This window comes from Eptatretus burgeri, chromosome 11, assembly GCF_056783735.1.
Source record: "Eptatretus burgeri isolate ZD-2024b chromosome 11, Ebu_testis_v1, whole genome shotgun sequence".
NCBI lineage: Eukaryota > Metazoa > Chordata > Myxini > Myxiniformes > Myxinidae > Eptatretus > Eptatretus burgeri.
Genome location: NC_140971.1, coordinates 56,070,644 through 56,091,495, shown reverse-complemented (window position 1 = coordinate 56,091,495; position 20,852 = coordinate 56,070,644). Strand labels below are relative to the sequence as shown.

At 40.4% G+C, this 20,852-nt stretch overlaps 2 long non-coding RNA genes across 2 annotated transcripts in view; one reads left to right on the top strand and one right to left on the bottom strand.

Moving 5' to 3' along the window:
• LOC147017115 (uncharacterized) overlaps positions 1–8,148 on the bottom strand; it is a 41,406-nt gene extending 33,258 nt beyond the window's left edge. Inside the window, exon 1 of the long non-coding RNA XR_015049352.1 lies at positions 7,951–8,148. This is a non-coding gene — a long non-coding RNA (uncharacterized LOC147017115). The remainder of the gene's footprint in view (positions 1–7,950) is intronic.
• LOC147017114 (uncharacterized) lies at positions 7,778–20,430 on the top strand. Its single transcript, XR_015049351.1, has 3 exons — positions 7,778–7,872; positions 8,137–8,329; positions 17,159–20,430. It is a non-coding gene; the product is annotated as an uncharacterized LOC147017114 (long non-coding RNA).
• The last annotated feature ends 422 nt before the right edge of the window (positions 20,431–20,852 follow it).

Here is a 20,852-nt window from a genome sequence, read left to right as displayed (position 1 = left end):
GGGGAATGTTATATGAGAGGGAAATGGTGTTAACCACCACAGTGCTTGGAGGGTTGTATCATTCCAGAGTGTATTGTAAACAGGTAACTGTAGGATTGTTATGTGTATTGTAAACAGGTAACTGTAGGATTGTTATGTGTATTGTAAACAGGTAACTGTAGGATTGTTATGTGTATTGTAAACAGGTAACTGTAGGATTGGGGAGTGTATTGTAAACAGGTAACTGGAGGATTGTTATGTGTATTGTAAACTGGTAACTGGAGGATTGTGGAGTGTATTGTAAACAGGTAACTGTAGGATTGTTATGTGTATTGTAAACAGGTAACTGGACGATTGTTATGTGCATTGTAAACAGGTAACTGTAGGATTGTGGAGTGTATTGTAAACAGGTAACTGGAGGATTGTTATGTGCATTGTAAACGGGTAACTGTCGGATTGTGGAGTGTATTGTAAACGGGTAACTGTCGGATTGTTATGTGTATTGTAAACAGGTAACTGTAGGATTGTTAAGTGTATTGTAAACAGGTAACTACCACATTGTTATGTGTATTGTAAACAGGTAACTACCACATTGTTATGTGTATTGTAAACAGGTAACTGCAGGATTGTTAAGTGTATTGTAAACAGGTAACTGGAGGATTGTTATGTGTATTGTAAACAGGTAACTGGAGGATTGTTATGTGTATTGTAAACAGGTAACTGTAGGATTGTTATGTGTATTGTAAACAGGTAACTAGGATTATTAAGTTTATTCTAATTATGGAATAAACTGAAGATGGGATACGCAGTTAAGAGAAATATTAATTATTAACGAAATGAACATGAAAAAGTTAACTTTGTCTTTGTGACCGACTTGGATCCCATCCAGTTGAATCACCTCTACAAGTGATTGGAGACAATGTTAATATGTAAATTACTTCTTTAAAGGCTCCATTTTTTTCCCCACCTTCTGGTGGCGTCAACAAGAGAACGCTTTGGGTAAGTCTGCCATAAACTGGCTGACCAGACCTGATGTTCTATTGAATGATCATAATTACCCCACACGTGGAGTGCAAAGTGTGGTTAAGCAATTGGTTCATTCCGTCTGTCTGTCGATCTGTCTGTCTGTCTGTCTGTCTGTCTGTCTGTGTCTGTCTGTCTATGATCGAGGAACTACTTAATGTCAATTTCATTGTATATTTTGAACACTGTATAACATGAATCGGAACATGAACCTGCAGTTTAGTGGTGTTTTGGCTCTGAATTTGGAAAATTGTATGGTGTCTCATCCCGAGTGTGGTTGTACACAACGTAGTAGAGCCATTGCTTCAGTCTTTCTGTCTGTGTGGCAATCGAACAAAAATAAAAATCATTTCAAACAGGAAACTTACTGTTGGTAGTGACATCATAAAGGACACAAACAACAGGCACAAATAACTAATTTGAAGTGTTGAATAAGGTGTTGTAAAAGACGGTGTATCAATGTTGGTAAACTTCTGATGTGACACTTTTTGTTTTTGTTCTGCAGCCTTTAAAACTTTTCTTTTATTTCAAGTTACACATATATATATATATATATATATATATATATATATATATATATATATATATATATATATATATATATATATATATATATATATATTTGAACACTGAAGAACACGAATCGTCTTCTTGGCACTTCCAAAAACCTTCAGTTTAGCAGCACTGTACTTGGGAAAATTTCATGCCATCTCAACCAATCAAATTTGCCGTGTGCTTTCAGGGTGGAGTAACAGTGAGATTCAGACAAAATGGTGGAGCTAGCAATGCAACGACAGAGCTAATATCGTCCAAAAGATCTGTTTGTTTAGCTTAACATCTTTCTCAAAGATCATTCCACAATCATCAATTTCTCTGAGATAGAGTTGGCAGAAGGTTCAGTTCTGGACTTCCATTTGACCAATCGGCTTCTTATGTTTGCCATCACGCCTGTTGTTCAAAGTTCATGAACAAACCATATATATATATATATATATATATATATATATATATATATATATATATATATATATATATATATATATATATATATATATATATATATATATATATATATATACACACACACACCCATTGGCTCGACAGCTGGCCTGACTCCACCCCAATTAAAATCAGGTGCCACTATTGCAGGAAGCGGTACAGATTGGCAGGCTTTAAGTCCAGGTGTTAAGGCGCTGTCACACCTTGACGATTTATCCAGCGTATGCTGACTTATGAAAAATTTGTCGAAAACGCTGGCACACATTTAATACGTTATGGGTAAGTTTTGATAACATTAAGAGCACGCTCAAAAACACTGCCATATGTCGTAGTACTCTGGCTTTCATCATTGTACTTTGCGGTTGTCCTCAAATTTTCCATGCTTGAAATTTTACGACGTATGCCAGCGGATGACTTGCACGTTCCGCTACGCTGGCCATAAGTTGTAGGCACGTTATGCGATCATTGACACACGTTACTTGTAAGTTACTCATAAATCGAAATACGTCGAGGTAATGATTAGTGTACCCGAAACTTATTTATAACCTATGAGTAACGTGTTGTAGGCACGTTGCACGATCGTTGACACATGTCGAGGCACGTTATGCGATTGTTGACACACGTCGAGGCACGTTACTTGTAAGTTACTCATAAGTCGAAACACGTCGAGGTAATGCTTAGCGAACCCAAAACTTATTTCTAACCTATGAGTAACGTGCTTTGAACCGATGTGTAACGTACCTCCAACGCATATTGACGTATGTAGACGTATTTGATTGACGTCTTCTGGACGACCACAGAACTTACTGAATGTGTTTCTAATTTACAGCTACCGTATAATGGCGTATTGGCAGCGTTTTAAAAAAAACAACAACAATAACTTCCGATATTTCGTCACGTGCCGTTATGTCACGTCCGATTGCCTCTTCAGTTTGCTCATGTCTTATTCTTAGTTCCTCCTCTGTGAATATTTTCTGTTTGAGGATATTGTCACGTCGACGTCGAAACTTAAAAGCAAATGTCCGAATATATTTTTAAATTAGTGATAGACTAGAAAAATAATAATAATAAAAAAACAACAACAACAACTTCAGATATTTCGTCACGTGCCTTCACGAAGCCAATAAGGAAAAAAGAAAATGTGCCTTGACGGAGAAAATAAGTTTCGGGTATGCTAAACATTACCTCGACGTGTTTCGACTTATGAGTAACTCACAAGGAACTTGTGTCTGTGTGTCAACGATCGCATATTGTGCGCACAACTTATTCCCAGCGTAGCGGAACGTGTGAGCCATATGGCGAGTACGTCGTAAGATTTTCAGCATGCTTGAAATTTCACAACGTACAAGACGTACCACGAAATATGACAGCGTACTTCATCGTTTTTCAGCGTGCTCTTAACGTAAACCAAACTTACCCATAACGTATTCGACTTGTGCCAGCGTTTTAGACACATTTTTCAGAGGTCAGCATACGCTGGCTAAATCGTCAAGGTGTGACTGCGATGTTGACCCTCCCAATTCTCAGGCGGTTATGATTTGAATCGGCGTGCGGCAGCTTTTTAATAGGCTACGCCATGTGATCGTCGGCGATACGTGCAGCGCGCTCTGCCTAAGTTAGACTATCGTTGGGCATAGGTTGTGAACACCGACAACACGCTAATCATTCGTTGGTATAAGTTATCTATAAGACAACGAATCGTTCTGTGTACGTTACTAATGTTATGCATACGACCAACTCGTTATGAATACGCAAACAACTTTAAAAAAAAAACATCAAAATTTCAGCGTACGCCAACGTTTTACATACATTTTTATACGTTGCCATTGCTGGCTAAATCGTCAAGGTGTGACAGCGCCTTTAGTCCATGGCCAAATGCAATTGGAATATAACCACGATGTATTACATATGCACATAAGCCATACGTATGTCTTTGCTTCATGTATGTACATCAGGTTATTATGCCTCCGCTGATGAAGTCGCCAGTGGCATGTTTTCGGGTTGGCTGTCCCGTCCATCCATACGTCCGTACGTACGTTAGTCCTTGCTAATTTTCTGTTTTCTCTGCAACCGCTTATCCTAGGAACACAAAATTTTCACCATAGGTGTGAACTCATGTGGAATGTTTTAATGATAATTATGACGTCATATGTTACGTGGTGTGGCAGCCATGTTGGAAAAAAGGAAAAACTTTGGAGCTCTATTTCTGAAACTGCACCGTGGAAAACTTGAAACTTAGCACATGTGAAGTACTCGCTGTGAGAAATAAGTGATTTATTTTGATGATGTCATAGGTGGTTTCATTATGACATCATAATTGCATATGCGAAATGCTTTATCCGATCAGTATGAACATTTTTGAGGGTCATCTAAGGCTAAATTGTGTGTGGGGAGGGGGGGGATTGATGATGTCATTCATCACATGGTTTGGCAGCCATATTGTTTTTAACATTAAAAAAAACCTTCAAAAATCTTTTCTCTAAAATGGCTGAACAGATTGAGGTGAAACTTTAGAGGTATGATCCCCTATCCATGAGGAACAAAAGTTCTCCACCTATGACGTCATATCTCACATGGTTTGTCAGCTATGAATTTTTTGAAGAATAAACCTTTTTAAATCTTCTTCTCCAGAACGACTTGACAGATCTAGGGGAACTTCACCCACATGTTCCCCAAGCCTTGGGGATTCCAGGGTGTTCATGGATAATTAATAGGTCACATGGTCTGGCAGCCAAATTGGATTGAATGAAAATCTTTTAAAAAAAACTATTTGTTTTGAATCACTGCATCAATCGACATGAAGCTTAACGGTTATGATGTTGTAGTCATGAGGAATATAGGTTTTAAAATTTCAATTGATCGGATGCATCGTCTCGCTGGCAGAATAATTTAATTTTTTGAAGCTGGGTTCAGGGATTTAAATCAAACTTGGTCCAACTATAATGATGTAATAATGTGGGCGGAGGCATATCTGGCGACGTCGTGATGTCAAAGAGTGCCGTTCTAGTTTTTATATTTTCTCTTTTTAAACCCCTTCCACAAGTAAGTTGTGTTAAGATTACACTACACAGGTAACCAACCTGCACTGCCTCCGATCAGCACTAACGTTAACAGGTAAGCCACGAAGTATTTATTTTAATCGTGCTGTCACTCTACCTTAAGTTAGCTTTATTTGGTTTGCAATTGGGTGTCAAATGTTGCTTTTGGCTTGGAATGAACAGATTGTCGAACACAAATTTAAACTTTTCAAGTCAACAGTAAGAGACCATAGTTGTTCACCTACACAAAGCATTAGCTATCATCACCTGACTCGCACTACAAATTGGCACTAAAGCTACTGTCAATGTTAACTATCCATGTTACCCATGATTGCACACTCTATATGGGGGTGTTTAGTAAAACAACCACTTTGGCAGATGTATTCAATGCATTACTAATTGCATTACAACCAATTGTTTGAAAAAAAAATGAGCACAAAGCAACGTTTTTGCGGTTTTCTTCTCCTTAATATTATTTTATGCCTCCGCTGACGAAGTCGCCAGAAGCATTACTTTTTCATGTCATCTGTCCATCTGTACATACATACGTACGTACATCCGTTGGTGTTAATTTTCTGTTTTCTCTGCAACTGCTTATCTGATTGACATCCAATTTTCACCAAAGGTGTGGCGACTCATGCAGAATGTTTTAATGATAATTATGACATCATAGGTCATGGATAGTGCCCTTCTAGTTTTTATGAAATCGGAAAAGCCAAGAAACGATTGAAACATGGTGGGTTAGAGAGTTTCTTCTTCTTCATTTTGGTTCTGGCATTGGCTCAAGCATGTGTTAAAGCAAACTCATTTTTATCTCCAGTTTGTTATTTTAGTTGTCTTTATTGCTTCATAGTCTCCAAAATATATCAGTAAATTTAAATTACTTTTTCCTTTTATTTTGCTGAATACACCCAAACATGGTGTGTTGGAGAGTTTCTTCTTCTTCATTTTGGTTCTGGTATTAGCTCAAGCGTGCGTTAACGCAATTTAATTTTTAGCTCCCGAACATTCATTGGGACCAGTAGGGGACATATATTGAAAAGCAATTCTCGCTCTTGTTCCTATTATTATGAGTATTATTTTTGTCCACCATCTAATATATAAAATAGAGTGGTGTCTGCTGTATGTCTCAATGTCTGGTAACTATTCATAGACCCTTGGGCCGATTGACCACAAAATTTCAGGGTATACTCAGGGGGTCCCTACTTATGTTACCCATGATTGAGTAACCCGACTTATGTTATCCATGAAATATTTTTCGAAAAATTTCTAAAAATAAATGGAAAACTTATATTTTTGGTTAAAAAAAAAATTGTGGATTTCTCATAGGTGTTATTAATTGGGTTATTTCTCCATCGTGGCAGACCGGTAGGCCGAGAAGGGCACTCCTGCCCAGAGGGGGGTGTGCCCACGAGTGCTCTCTGTAAAGCGTCTGTTCTGCAGAAGCAATTTCTTTCGTTAGTTCTACAATAATGGAAGGGTCATCATTTTGACACGATACTCGAATGAAGATAACTAGTATTTGTAACTTCGGGTACTGGGAAGCCTAACTTTTAGGAATAATTCGCCTAATATTTTGGAAGGACACTGTACGATCTTTAACGTCCACTAAGTAATGCCGGCAGATGGGACCCCAAGTTTGACATCCATCCGATGGACGGCACACACATTGATGCCGCCTCGTCCTATCTGTGAGACACCAGGATGGCAGTTTATAACCGAGTTGAGATTCGAACCCAGGCTCGACAGTCCAGAAACTCGTTCGCAGTACACTGAAGGATTAAATACCTCTTGGCTATCCCCCCGGACTGCTTGCACGACACCTTAACACCTTAACGACTTTATACTTATTTATTTACAAAGGTCTTTATTTAAAAATGAACTTTTAGTCATCAAAAAATTTCATTCTGAAATGGAGATGGATTAATGGAATAATAACAGTTTTATCCGAGCGCAGCAGGCGAATGGACGTTAAATGAATGGCATTTGTAAACTTATATTATGAACAAAGACAGAATTCAAAAAACCTCGAGCCTCGCAGATATCTCTCAGGATGACAATCACTTTTTTTAAACATCATGTTTTCATTTTTTTCAATATTGTATAATAAAATTGTGCTGTCTGAAAATGTTTAACGAGAAGCTTAAAATATGGCCAACACTATAAAACGTTAAAATCTCCATTTTCCTATTTGAATTATATTTTTGTAAAAGTTAAAACATTTGTTCGTCTGGACAACGGAATTAATATTAATAATAATAATGATAATAATAATTAAAAAAAGAAAAGAAACCTTTGTCGTGATTTATCGCAAATTGTATTGAGTAGGTTGTGACATTGAGTAGGTCGGTATATGACCTTACAAGTTATTAAAGATGTGAAAAAGAGTAATTAAAATCGAAAGCTGTTTGATGATGATTACAACGTTTCCTGTTTTTCTACAGCTTGGAAAGCCATTTGTCAGGCCCGAAACGTGCAGAGAGGATCAACTCGCCTTGTGGGCGGAAAACGGACAGAGAGCAGTTCCCTCCCCCTCTCACTCCCCTCCCTTCTCTCGCCCCTCTCTCTATTCCACCCTCTCTCTCACCCCCTCTCCTCCCTCTCTAACCCCCCTCTCCTCCCTCTGACTCCCCCACTGCAACCTCGTCCCCTTCCCCCCTCCGCTACCCCTCTACCTCCCCTATCCCACTACAACCCTTCCCTTTCCCCCTCCCTTCCCCCTCCCTCCCCCCTCCAACCTCAATCCCTCCTGCACATTCCTCGCATTCAGCAGCACGACCCTGATCCTGTACCAATGAGTGCTCGAACTCGTATTGGTCGTAACGACACGACGGTACGTAGTATCCATGAATATGTGGTTCGCGGCTATTTCCGCAATGTCCACGGGGCCGTGAGAAGTTTGCGTACGTACGCTGCGAATGACGTCACGGGATGAGCACCTGGTTCATGCTTCTGCTCATCGCTCGTTGCGGGCACGCATCGTCTCAGCACGACGGCAAAAGGAAATGTGGTCCGAAGTGCGTTTGTTGTTTCAGGTCCTTGAACAGTCCTCAAAACGCTGATTGCTGTTTCGTCGTTTCCGCTCCGATGCCTCCAGGTTTGGCCTCCACAAGGAGCGGCTGCAGGTGCATTTCAAAGCCGGTGCGTCACCATGGAGCCGCATCGTGGGGATGAGGCCCGTTTTACATCACACCGTCTGGGTGTAGCTCCTGCTGCATCATCCCCATCCTGGATTGGCTCTGATCCGCTCATATTGAGGACTTGGTCAATCTGACTTGAGGCCTCAGCAGGTGCGGACTTGAGTACGAACTCTTGAAAGGGAAGGTAGAAGCCTCGGCATGCAAAGAGACAAATGTTTGTTGTCGCTATGGATGCACCACATCGATTACTATACCTCGCACTACATACCTCCCATACCGCACCTCATTTGGTCTCCATAATGCATCACCACGTACGTCCTCAAGTGGAACCTTGCACTACTGCTGTAACCACTCAACTCGTATCTAGTTTTTAGTCGCAGTTACTACTTTAGCACCATATTCTCTCTTGTATAGTATTTTGACCTTAATCGGGCAACTCCTCATTTTCCCTCGCACTTTTTCCCGCTCACTTTCTCTTTTTATGGCGTCTCGTTCTCAATCCCAGTCCAAAACAAAGCGCGTTATTTAGTTTCTAACCACGTCCGTGGCGGCGCCAAAATGAACAATGTGCACGAAACGGTTCCACGGTCGCGTCTTCACCCTTTGCCTCTTCTCGCTCTCTCCGCCTCTTGAAACAAATCCCCTCTAGGGATAGGTTTATGGTGTATTGGTGAGATTGGGTGGAATTGGATGGGATGTGGTAGGAGGAGGAGGAGGAGGAGGAGGAGGAGGAGGTGGTGGTGGTGATGGTAGGATCGGCCTCGGCCAGGATTTTGATGATAACGTCAGATCAGATTGAGTTCGATATATTTTGGAGTTGCTGCAACGCAATCACTGTGATATAGTTGTGTGTGATGGATTAGCATTCATGACAGACTCATATATGGGCCTACTCCATATGGAGGTGTGTATAATGTATGCGGACATCAAAAGAGTGGTCAAGAAGAACGAAAAGTCCGAAGTTTGTTTAAAAAATTGTCCCGTATCTGAGCGAAGCAGTTCAGTTTGGCATTTTTAACATGAAATAGGCAAAGCCTAGAAATGAAGGAAACCCTTTAGAATTACCCATTATTACCTTTCAGGACCATTTAGAATGACTCTTTAGAACCCTTTAGAACCACCCTTTAAAATTCTAGAGAGTTAAGCTTTAGAATCCTTTGGAATCACACTTTCAAATTACACTTTATAATTGCCCTTTAGGACCCTTTACAATTATCTTTTAGAACCCCCTAAGAATTACCCTTTAGAACCCCCTAACAATTACCCTTTAGAACCCCCTAACAATTACCCTTTAGAACCCCCGAATAATTACCCTTTATAACCCCCTAACAATTACCCTTTAGAACCCCCTAACAATTACCCTTTAGAACCCCCAAATAATTACCCTTTAGAACCTATTAATCACCCTTTTAAATTACCCTTAAGAACCACCCTTTGGAACTACCATTTGGAATTGCCTTTAAAGACCCTTTAGATTTTAGAATTCCCCTTTAGAACCCTTCAGAGTTACCCTTTTGAATTACCCTGTAGAACCCTTTACAATTATCCTTTATAATTACCCTTTAGAATTTAAATTACCTTATAGAACCCTTTAGAATTATAATTGCCTTATAGAACCCTTTAGAATTACCCTTTAGAATCACCCTTTAGAACCCTTTATAATTACCCTTTAGAATTACCCTTTGAAATTACCTTTAAGAACCCTCGACAATACTTTAGAATTACCCTTTGGAACTACCCTTTATAATTACCCTTTATAATTACCCTTTAGAACCCTTCAGAATTACCCTTTAGAATTACCCTTTATAATTACCCTTTAGAACCCTTCAGAATTACCCTTTAGAACCCTTCAGAATTACCCTTGAGAATTACCCTTTAGAATTCGAATTATCTTATAGAACCCTTTAAATGACCCTTTAGAATTACCCTTTAGAATTATAATTACCTTCGAGAATGCTTTAGAATTATCCTGTAGAATTACCCTTTAGAACCCTCTCAAATTACCCTTTAGAACGCTTTAGAATTATCCTGTAGAATTACCCTTTAGAATTACCCTTTATAATTATCTTTTAGAACCCTTTATAATTACCCTTTAGAACCCTCTAAGCATTACCCTTTAGAACCCATTAACCACTCTTTCGAATTGCCCTCAAGAACTACCCTTTGGAACTACCCTTTATAATTATTACCCTTTATAATTACCCTTTAGAACCCTTAAGAACTACCCTTTGGAACTACAATTTATAATTACCCTTTAGAACCATTCAGAATTAACCTTTAGAACCATTCAGAATTACCCTTTAGAATTACGCTTTATAATTACCCTTTAGAACCCTTAAGAACTACCCTTTGGAACTACCCTTTATAATTACCCTTTAGAACCCTTCAGAATTACCCTTTAGAATTACCCTTTAGAATTACCCTTTAGAATTCGAATTACCTTGTAGAACCCTTTATAATTACCCTTTAGAATTACCCTTTAGAATTATAATTACCTTCGAGAATGCTTTAGAATTATCCTGTAGAATTACCCTTTAGAACCCATTAACCACTCTTTCGAATTACCCTTAAGAATTACCCTTTGGAACTACCCTTTATAATTATTACCCTTTATAATTCAAATTACCTTGTAGAACCCTTTATAATTACCCTTTAGAATTATAATTACCTTCAAGAATGCTTTAGAATTATCCTGTAGAATTACCCTTTAGAACGCTTTAGAGTTACCCTTTAGAAATACTCTTTAAAATCACCCTTTAAAATCACCCTTTAGAATTACCCTTTAGAACCATTCAGAATTACACTCTAGAACCCTTTTGAGTTTAGAATTACTAATTAGAATTATCCTGTAGAAATACCTTTTAGAACCCTGTAGAATTAAACACGGTGGGTTAGGAAGGTACTTCTTAATTTTTGACGGACGGATGGAAGGAAGGACATACCCAAATAATGAACCAGCTTTTCTGCTTAAAAATACTTCTTAAGCAATGACTACCAAACATCATCAGAGTTACTGTGGCCTGCAAAGGTATTCATTCCTTCCCAACAATGTCACGTTTCGATGAATTACAAATGATGTCGAAATAATTTTTCAAATGAACTTTTTTATTCATGACTGAAGAGATCAAATTAAACACTTATAGTTGAAGGAGGTTACCTGTCAGAAATACCTGCAAAAAATATGCACAAATCAAAATGTTCTGGTTGTAAAAGTATTCAGCCCCTTCGGTCAGTATTTGGTGGAAGCACCTTTTGCAGCAATGACTGCTTTGAGTCTTTATGGGTAGGTCTCTACCAGCTTTGCACAGTGAGATGGTGACATCTTTAACCATTCTTCACATGACAATTGCTCTAGTTCTCCCAAGTTTGATGGGGATCATCGATGGACTGCAATCTTCAAGTTTCGCCATAAATGGTCAATTAGGTTCAAGTCAGGACTTGGACTGGGTCGTTCAAGAACATTTATTTTCTTCTTATTCAACCACTCGAGTGTGGCTTTATCTTTGTTCTTTGGATCATTGTCCTGTTGAAATGTGAATCTCTGACCCAGTTTTAGATTCATGACCAACTCAAGCAGGTTTTCATCAAGGATTATCCTGTACTTTGCACCGTCCATTGTCCCTTCTATCCTGACAAACTTGCCAGTCCCTGCTGATGAAAAGCAGCCCCATTACATGATGCTGTCACCACCATGCTTGACAGTAGGGATGGTGTTGACTGGGTGATGTGCAGTGTTCGGATTGCTCCAGACGTAACGCTTTGAATTTAGACCAAAAAGTTCAATGTTTGTCTCATGACAACAAAACGTTTCTCCACATGCCTGCAGGATCATTAAGATTCTTTTTCACAAATTCCATACAAGCTTTTAGATTAGTCTTTTTCAGTCATGGCTTCTTTCTTGCCGCCTGTCCATACAGGCCAGCTTTGTGAAGGGAAAGGGATATTGTTGATTGATGAACACTGACCCCCATCTCGAGACGTAGAGCCTTGCAGATCGTTCAATCATTATTGGATTTTCAGTGACATCCCGAACCAGTTTCCTGCTTGCCGGGCTCTTGAGTTTGGATGGGTGACCTGATCTGAGTAGAGTCTGGGTGGTATGATGCGTCTTCCACTTAATGATGGATTTCACCATACTCAAAAGGATAATGAGTGACTTTGGAATATTCTTATAATCCTCTCCTGAACAGAGCTTCTCTACCACTTCATGTCTGACTTCTTTCCTTGATCTTCATATTTGCCTTGTTGGTTGACCAAGTGAGTTGCACCTTCATATGCCTTAGATAAGTGGGGGAGCTTAATTTTCAAGTTAAACCACTGATTACATGCAGGTGAAACCCATTACACTTGTTTTGTAACCTTTTAAACAAATAATTGGCTCCTGAAGTGATTTAGGGTTAATTAGACAAAGGGCTTGAATACTTCTGCAACTGAGAATCATCTGATTTTCTCTGTTAATTAACTTAACTTATTCACATTTTATCTCCATTTTTTTTTAGGTTTATTACTTTGGAGTAGTTTGTAAAGACTTTATTTGTTAAGTTTGATTTGAAAGCATTATGAAATAATCTCAGATGGAATCAAAATGTGAAAACTTGAGGGGCGGGGGGGGGGGCGTTGGGGGTGAATACGTTTGCAGGCCATTGTATCTTCAGACCCGGCTCTCTAACCTGTTTTCTTCCTCATAGACTGCATTGCTCCTTGTTAAATCTATCTTTGGAATTAGGCATTGCCATCTCCATCGTCACTCACATCAAATGACTTCACTCCAAACTCTGCTCATGACAAGGCAAAAAAAAAAAATCTCAACTCGGTGTTCACCTCCAATGCTTGTGTGCTCAACCTATCCTCCTTTGTCCCAACATTACCCCCTCTCCCTCACCCATTCTTCCCACTCCCACCACCTCTTGGAGACTGAGTTTTTAACCTGAGAAGATATTCTGAAAAAATTCTGACCATCATCGACTCTACCCTTTAGAGTCAATTAGTGATTGATTATATGCCGAGTGATAATAGTGATTCGAGACCATATTGTAAAATCCTGCTTCACTGCTCAAAACAAAGTCATGGACTCCATCACATAGCAACTGGCATCATCGTTCCTCCTCTTCAGTTAGCTGATCTCACCAACTTCATTTCTGTTCTGGTCACTCAACTTTAGAGAGGTTGCTGTTTATGTCTCAAAAATGGATGGAGGAACTCAAAAATGTGTGTGAGCACATATTATGGACCTTTGACACTATCTAGTACCCCTGCTATTGCCAGCCTTTCTACATTTGGCATCTAAGACCAACTCATTCATGGCTCAATGACTTTGCCAAAGCACAGAATCAGCACAAACCTCTCACAATATTCTTTCTCCTCTCCCATTGTGGTGGCTGGAGATCAACAAAGTTGCTTCTCAGGCCCAGTTTCATTCCTCACGTACATACGTTAAAACAGCTTCTCTGTTGTACTTTAAATAAATATAAGAAAACACTATTCTCCACAATGTATATGATTCAACATGATACTGTAGAACAGTGGTTTAACTTAAAAATGAAGCTCCCCTATTTATCTAAGGAGTCTATCAGTCCTGTGTTGTGCCTGTTCTCACTAACAGAGTAGCAGAAGCTACATTTTTCCCAACAGACGTGTAGAGGGTTAGAAGCTGTACAGAAACGAGGAACATCTCATGTTCTCTTTCACCTTGTCTTGCTGGAATGATCGACCCATACACCCATCTGTCTAGCTCTTTAATCAGCCAGTAGAATAGGTGATTCTTCAAACCACTTGGCCTCACCATCACCCATTATCTTTCTTGAGCCAACTTTATATCAAAGTCTGGTTATATTAACCAGATTCGATGGTGTCATGGTTGGAGCGTCCGCTCAGAGTCTGGTAGGTCGGCAGTCCAAACCCCGGCCGAGTCATACCAAAGACCTAAAAGAAAACTGTTCGTGCTGCTTCCTTGCTTGATGTTCAGGATTTGAAAGGTTAAGAGCATGGACAATCCTCATTGGTTGGCATCCATGGGAAGGAGGAAATTCCTCCTTAGGAAATGCTCCATGAGTGTGGTGAGAAAGGCGGTGCTATTGTTGTGATGTCGCTGGTACCCAGAGTGCCTGAGCACATCCCTCAAGCTCAGTGGCTGTGTTTGCTTTGTCTAACAGTCCTGTGTTGTGTGTGTGTGTGTGTTTGTGAGAGAGAGGGAGAGAGAGAGAGAGAGACAGAGACAGAGACAGAGACAGAGACAGAGACAGAGACAGAGACAGAGACAGAGACAGAGACAGAGACAGAGACAGAGACAGAGACAGAGACAGAGACAGAGACAGAGACAGAGACAGAGACAGAGACAGAGACAGCTAGCTCTACTACAAGCCTTAGATGCTGTGAAATAAAAATCTTATTCTTCCTTCCAGGTCTTCGGGACTGCTGTTCACCACCATCTCAGATAATCTCCCATCCAGGACCATGATCTTTCCTACACCCGTTGACCATACCCAGACCCCTTTCCAAGTTCCTGGCTTTCCTTCATGTACTGGGAGTTTGCTTCTGTATCCATCTTCTCCACTCTGTGTGTCCTCCCTTTCCCCTCATTCATCTCCACGCCCCTTGCTTATCTAGGTCTCTCTCAATTTTGGCCCTCGGCCTTGCTGTTGGTGTTTTCCCCATCTCTTTCTGCTGTTCCTTTTGTTCTGTTGTGTCCTGGCCCATTCCAAGTTCCAGCTTTCCCACAGAGCCTCGACTTTCCCACGAGCCTCAACCTATATAAAAATAGCCTCCTCCTGCATCATGCCAAATCATTCATAGGTAATTTCCAACTTTTCACAGCATACAGTCGTCAATGAACCATTTCTCTCCCCAATGAGCTGATGTCCCAATTTCACACCTGTAACTCTGAGATGCTGTGGAATCCAAAGCTCTGAAGATCATTGGAATATCACAAAAAACTGAAGTACAAGGCATGCTGCTCTTTCCTGCAGATCTGTAACCTCGTTTATCTGACGTCTCTCTTTTGATCTTGCTCTCTCTGACTTTTCAGTCCACCACCCTTCCAACACACATATTCTTCCAGTCGCCCCCCCTTTATTAAACCTCCAAAATACATGCTTGCTGATCATCTACCCTCCTCTGTTGCTCTCCTTGCCCACCTGTAGTATCACCTCCCTGAGTCAGTACAATCCCACTTTTTCTTCCATGGCTTCAAAATCACCATTTCATGTCATTTTCATCCACATTCATTATCTCTTCCATCCTCCTAAACCCTTCCCACACCCAGCTCTCTCAGTTGCAGGTTACTAGCTTTCTTTCTCTTCTTGTCCATGCACCCCTCCCTTTTTCCCATCATTTCATCCGTCTGCTTGTTTTTGGCCAATTATTTCCCCATCACTCCACTATCAGTATACATGTTACCCTTCTTTCCTTTATTCCTTATCAGTACACTATCAGTATGTGCCCTTCTTTCCTCTACTACCTTGCTCTTACATGAGTCTAGAATCTAGATTCTGCATACAAAAGAGGAAAGATAACCACGCCGAAGGGGTTGCGAGATTATTGCAATGTGTGTGTGCATGTGTGCGTGCGTGCGTGCATGCTCACTTTCAATTTTTTCCCTCCACAACCACTTTTTTTTTTCAATATTTTGAGCAAGGAATTGAGTAGACGAGACTGTCTCAACCACACTGCACAAAAGTTGCTGGTCATTGTATTGGATGAAGTTCCATAGAAGTGGGTATCAGAACACTGAGCCTGAAATAATAAAAGATCTACAAAAATGGCCCAATCTATTTACTCAAAAGGTCAATTGCTATAATAATCGCTCATATCACTCACACAGTGGTAAAACACCACAACAAGTAAATATAATTATGTGCACAATGAAGAAATAGTATTTTTTTTTTGTATACATATTTGAGGCTCATGGAAGAGCTAGTACAGTGAACGGATCAGGACAGAACAGACTAAAACAGAGCACAAAACATGCATGCATGGGATGGACAAAATGGATACAGAAGGAAACTCCAAGGAGGGAAAACTGGGAAAATTTGAGGAGGATTTGGGTGGGATTAACGAGGGGAGAAAAGATCATGGTGTTGGATTGGGGATGATTTGAGATGGTGGTGAACAGCTGTCTTGCAGACCTGGAGAGAAGAATGAGATTGAAGAGGATGTGGAAGTTGATTCCACAGGTGGGGAAAAAAAGAGGAACAAATGAGCGGAGGTGAGCAGATCCTGGATTTAGGTAGTTTCACCAGAAGGGGGTTGATGGTGGACCATGTGAGTCTGACAGAAATCTGGGGAGTGGGGGACAAAGCCTGAGGGGAAGACAGAGAGACCACCGCACTATCCGCAATGGTGAAGTGATAGACCCATAGACTGAGCTTCAGCACGGGAGATTCCAATGATCTTTAAGGCCTTGATTTCCACAGCATCAAACTGAGCAAGATGTGAGACAGGGGAGCCAGCTCAGACGGGAGAGCAGTGGTCCATCAAGCTGCAGATGAAGGGCTTGTAGCTGGATAGGAGTTCAGGTGTGCCAAGGAAGGGCTTTGTAAGACTGAGACGATCAACAGGATGTTGAATGAGGTATTCTAACCACAGTGGGAAACAAGGGGAAGCTGATGTTTCGGGCTGTTACCCTTTCGTCGGAGCAAAAGATAGGGTCACAAGCCGAAACGTCAGCTCTTTGCTTCCCGCGGCGGTTAGGATTATTTGATCAATGTCCTGTTGATTTCATTCATAATTGTGGGCACAGCTTGCCGACAGCACTGCAGTTATAGGTCCCACAACCCCTCACTGTTGTTTGCCTCGACACACCTTGGCAGCATGCAAGTCTTTTTGATGGTTTAATTAAAAAATATATATACTGTATATGTATTTGTGGGCTGGGGCTCCCATATCCCATCATTCATTTGTTCTTGGATTCAGTGTAGATGAAAGCTGTTGGCATGCTTTTTCCTTTCTTTTTTGGTTGTAATCTCCATTTGTGTATTTCAGAAGGTGGAATAGAGTCATCCCAGTCCCAGAGCTCCGAGTATTTGCCTCCATTTTGGTAAAGAATCACATTTTATGGACCAAGTTGTGAAGTTTTGTTGTGTTCATATGCATTTTTCAAGGGTTCTTCTCAGGATAGTCACTGAACAGTTTCCAATCGTAGTTTGTTGGACGTAATATTCCCCAGGGTAGTTTTAAAGATCTCAGTGAGGTTTTTCTTTCTTACTCCCGTTGCTACAACTATCACCTCCGGAACAATATCGGCACTCTTCAGCTTCCAGGTTCTATTGACTTCATTTGTCAGATCCTGGTATTTGGTCATTTTTTTTCTGATTTCCACGTTATTTAGATCAAAGTCGCTGGGTACTGACACCTCGATTAGCAATGCTGTATTTTTCTTTTTCTATACGAGTCCGATGTTTGCTCGCAATGCTTTGTTTTGTTCACGCTTGGTCAGGTCAGGTTGTTGGGATGGTCAGGTTGTACGTGAGCATTATGTCCTGTTTTCAATTGATCTTTCTTTCAACCTGGATATTAAAGGCTATTTGCAGATCACTCACACAGTGGATTACTCTACAGACTTTGTTTTGCCTTTGTGTGTACAGCTGTTCTGGCATGAGTTTTTCACATCCCGAGAGGAAATGCTTTCTGTTTTACCTTGCAGTCCCTACACCTGTCTGACTGACTGCCAAATTGCCATATCCTGCCATATTCTTAAAGCAATTGGTGTAGTGTCCTTGATCTTGGGGATTTATTTTGGTTCATTCTCCATCCCAGGTGAGCTGACCTCTTCTTAGCCATTCCAATGAGCCTTCTTTGTCTATTCCCAATCTGTCCAGATTTTTTTTTTAACTTCCTGCTCTTTTGTCGTTCTCCCAATTGTATATTTGTTGGTATTTCGTTTTATTCTTTTATGTTGTCTTTTTTGTAAACATTTTGGGTGTATTCGTTGGTTTCCATTTCATATGTAGCATCTTCTATTCATACCAATTCTTGGAAATATTTTGCAAGGTGAGTTAGAGATACCTTTTCTGGTTTCATGTCTTCCTGTTTGTGTACAAATTTGATTCGGTAGTCTGTTGAACTTTTAATGTACTCAGCCAATCCTGCAGTCATCGTTGCGTGCGCTTGGTTGGGCTCCACCAGTCTGCCACCCCTTTCTTATCTTGCTCGGTACATTCTGGGATGTACTGGTTTTTTGAAGATAATTATGTGGATAGTGAGGAGTTTTCCGTGTTTTAATATTGAGTTTGTTGATTTTTGATTGTGGACAGTTTACCATTCCGTATTCCGCAGCTGTATTGGAACATTGTTAGTTTTGTTACTGCAAGTTGGTTTATAGCTTCGATTTTGTTTCTTGGGGAGAGGTATGTTTTCAGGATCATCCTCGTTCTACAGAGCTGTTCCTTGGCTATTATTTTGCATATTTGTTTGTAACATATTTGTGACTTTTCTGCTTCTGGGTATTTGTAAAATGCTTTGTTCTCGACCTCCCATATCGTTGTTCTCAGGTCGATATGTATGTTTTCCGTTTTTGTTTATCGGGCATGCACGGGAAATATCGGACCATGTTTTAATCCATTATAGAAATGTATAGAGAGAATCGAAATACAACGTGGAATCTTACTTTTAAAACCCCACTCTATCTGTTGATATCAGTTGGCTGTTTGTTGGTATCCTTGTCAAACTACCATGCCTGTAGAAATGAAATGAATTTACAAGTCATGTGATGGAAATGGAGAAGGGAAACGACTTTCAAAAACTGAAAATAACGAGAAATGATCATTTTCTAATCTAGTCCGACACTGTGGTGCAGAGATGGTGCACTTGTCTCTGAGCTGTCTGGTGAAGGTTTGATTTCATACCTGACTATAAGTTGTCAGATTGGCACAGGTGTGCCAGAAAGGTGTGCCTTTTTTGTCCAGAAAAAAAGCGCACCGTCCCTTGGATGGACGGTAAGCTCAATTTTCTGTCTGCTAGATTACTTGGTGGACATGAAAGTTCTCTCGGTGTCTTTCGTGATGCCGAGGCAAGTTGTCACGCTGGAATCTGATCAAAGTACAAATTCCTGTGAAATCACCTTCAGTTGAACGTCAGGCTTTATCAGCCAGTTCTTGAAAGACATTGCCGAAAAACTTTCTGCGGCTACCCCTGCGAGGTAGGGAATAATAAAAATGTTCAAAAAACAAAAACAGACGACAAAAAAACGGACATGTCTTCAATTGTGCAGTTTTTATCCAGTTGTTGTTGTCTTGCATATTTTCATTTGTTTGATTTTGAGCACAAAGTATTGGCAGTTTGAGATTTTTTTTTCAATCACATCAATTTGGAACTCTATTCAAAAATGAAGGCACCACCCTGTGTAACTGCCCAGCAGGTCTGACATTCCAATGAATGAGTGACCGGGTCGGTAAGCATTGTGGACCCGGTGTTAGTGTTTTATCAAGAATGAAGGGACATCGTGTGACTGCAATATCTGAGATGGTGAGACATAATGTCGTTTTCATTATGGATACCTGTGTCGGAGTGGCGACCCATCCAGGATTGTGCCCAATAGCCCAGGAGACTGCTTCGGCAGTACCAATGCTCTGCACAGAGTATGGTCCCAATGGATGGATGGATTATGGATACCCCCCCCCCCCGAGAGAGGAGATGACACATGATACCTGCACAGTTCCTGATGAAGACCCTTCATTGGTCAAAACATTGGAGCTGATCCTTGTCTGTTGGATAGCTATACTCGGTAGGTGGTGGTGCCTTCAGTTGTAAATGTGGATCTTCCCAACTCCAAGCATTTTATTTATTTTTGCGAACTTGCAGGGAATGGATTTTACATCAACCGCCTGTTCACTGCTCTCGCAAGAGCATGCCATCACCTGGGTTGTGATACCTGTGTTGTTTTTTTGTATTCTTTCTTTGGAATCCTCAGAACCCAGGGGCTCTGAGCTTCAGTAAGCAGCTCTGCTCAATGGATGGATTGTGATGTGCATGTAACAACTACTTCCATGGCCATATATTGTCTAATTTTCAGTGTTTGCTCTTATTGCTTTGTGCATGAAGGACGTGCATTGATTTCACAGCAAAATATCATTGTCGCCGATTTTCCAAACGACCGTCATTTCTCATTTCGGATAACTGCACATCGACAGATCGTTGTCGTCTCATGCTTGCTCGTGTTTAATTAATTTATTTTTTTTCCTTTTATTTTGGTCAATTTGTGTTTGCATTGTCTTGTTTGTGTCAGTATCGTCATTTTTTGCATTAAAATGACAAGAGAGCGACGTTATATTTTGCTTCTTTTAAAAAAAATTTTTTCTCCATTCGTTCACACGGTCCCAAGTTCGCCGTAAAATACACAGTCAAAGCCTTTCTCTGCACTTTGTGTGCCATTCATTATGGTTGTATTGTTATGCAAACATGGTGTCTGGAGCCATTTGAACTTGATTTTGGTCCATATGTCGGCAAGTCCCTTTCCTGCCTCTCTGTCTGCCTCACTGTCTGCCTCACTGTCCATCTCTGTCTGTGTCTGAGACTATATTTCTTCCTGCCTTAATTTACATTTTCATACTGGTAGTAGTCCTTTGACATCATATTGTGTTGCAGTATAATATAGCCTTATGTATAACAAAATCATTTTTGGACAACATAAGAGTGTGAATGTAAATCATTCAACTCGTATTGAAAAAAGCAAACCATT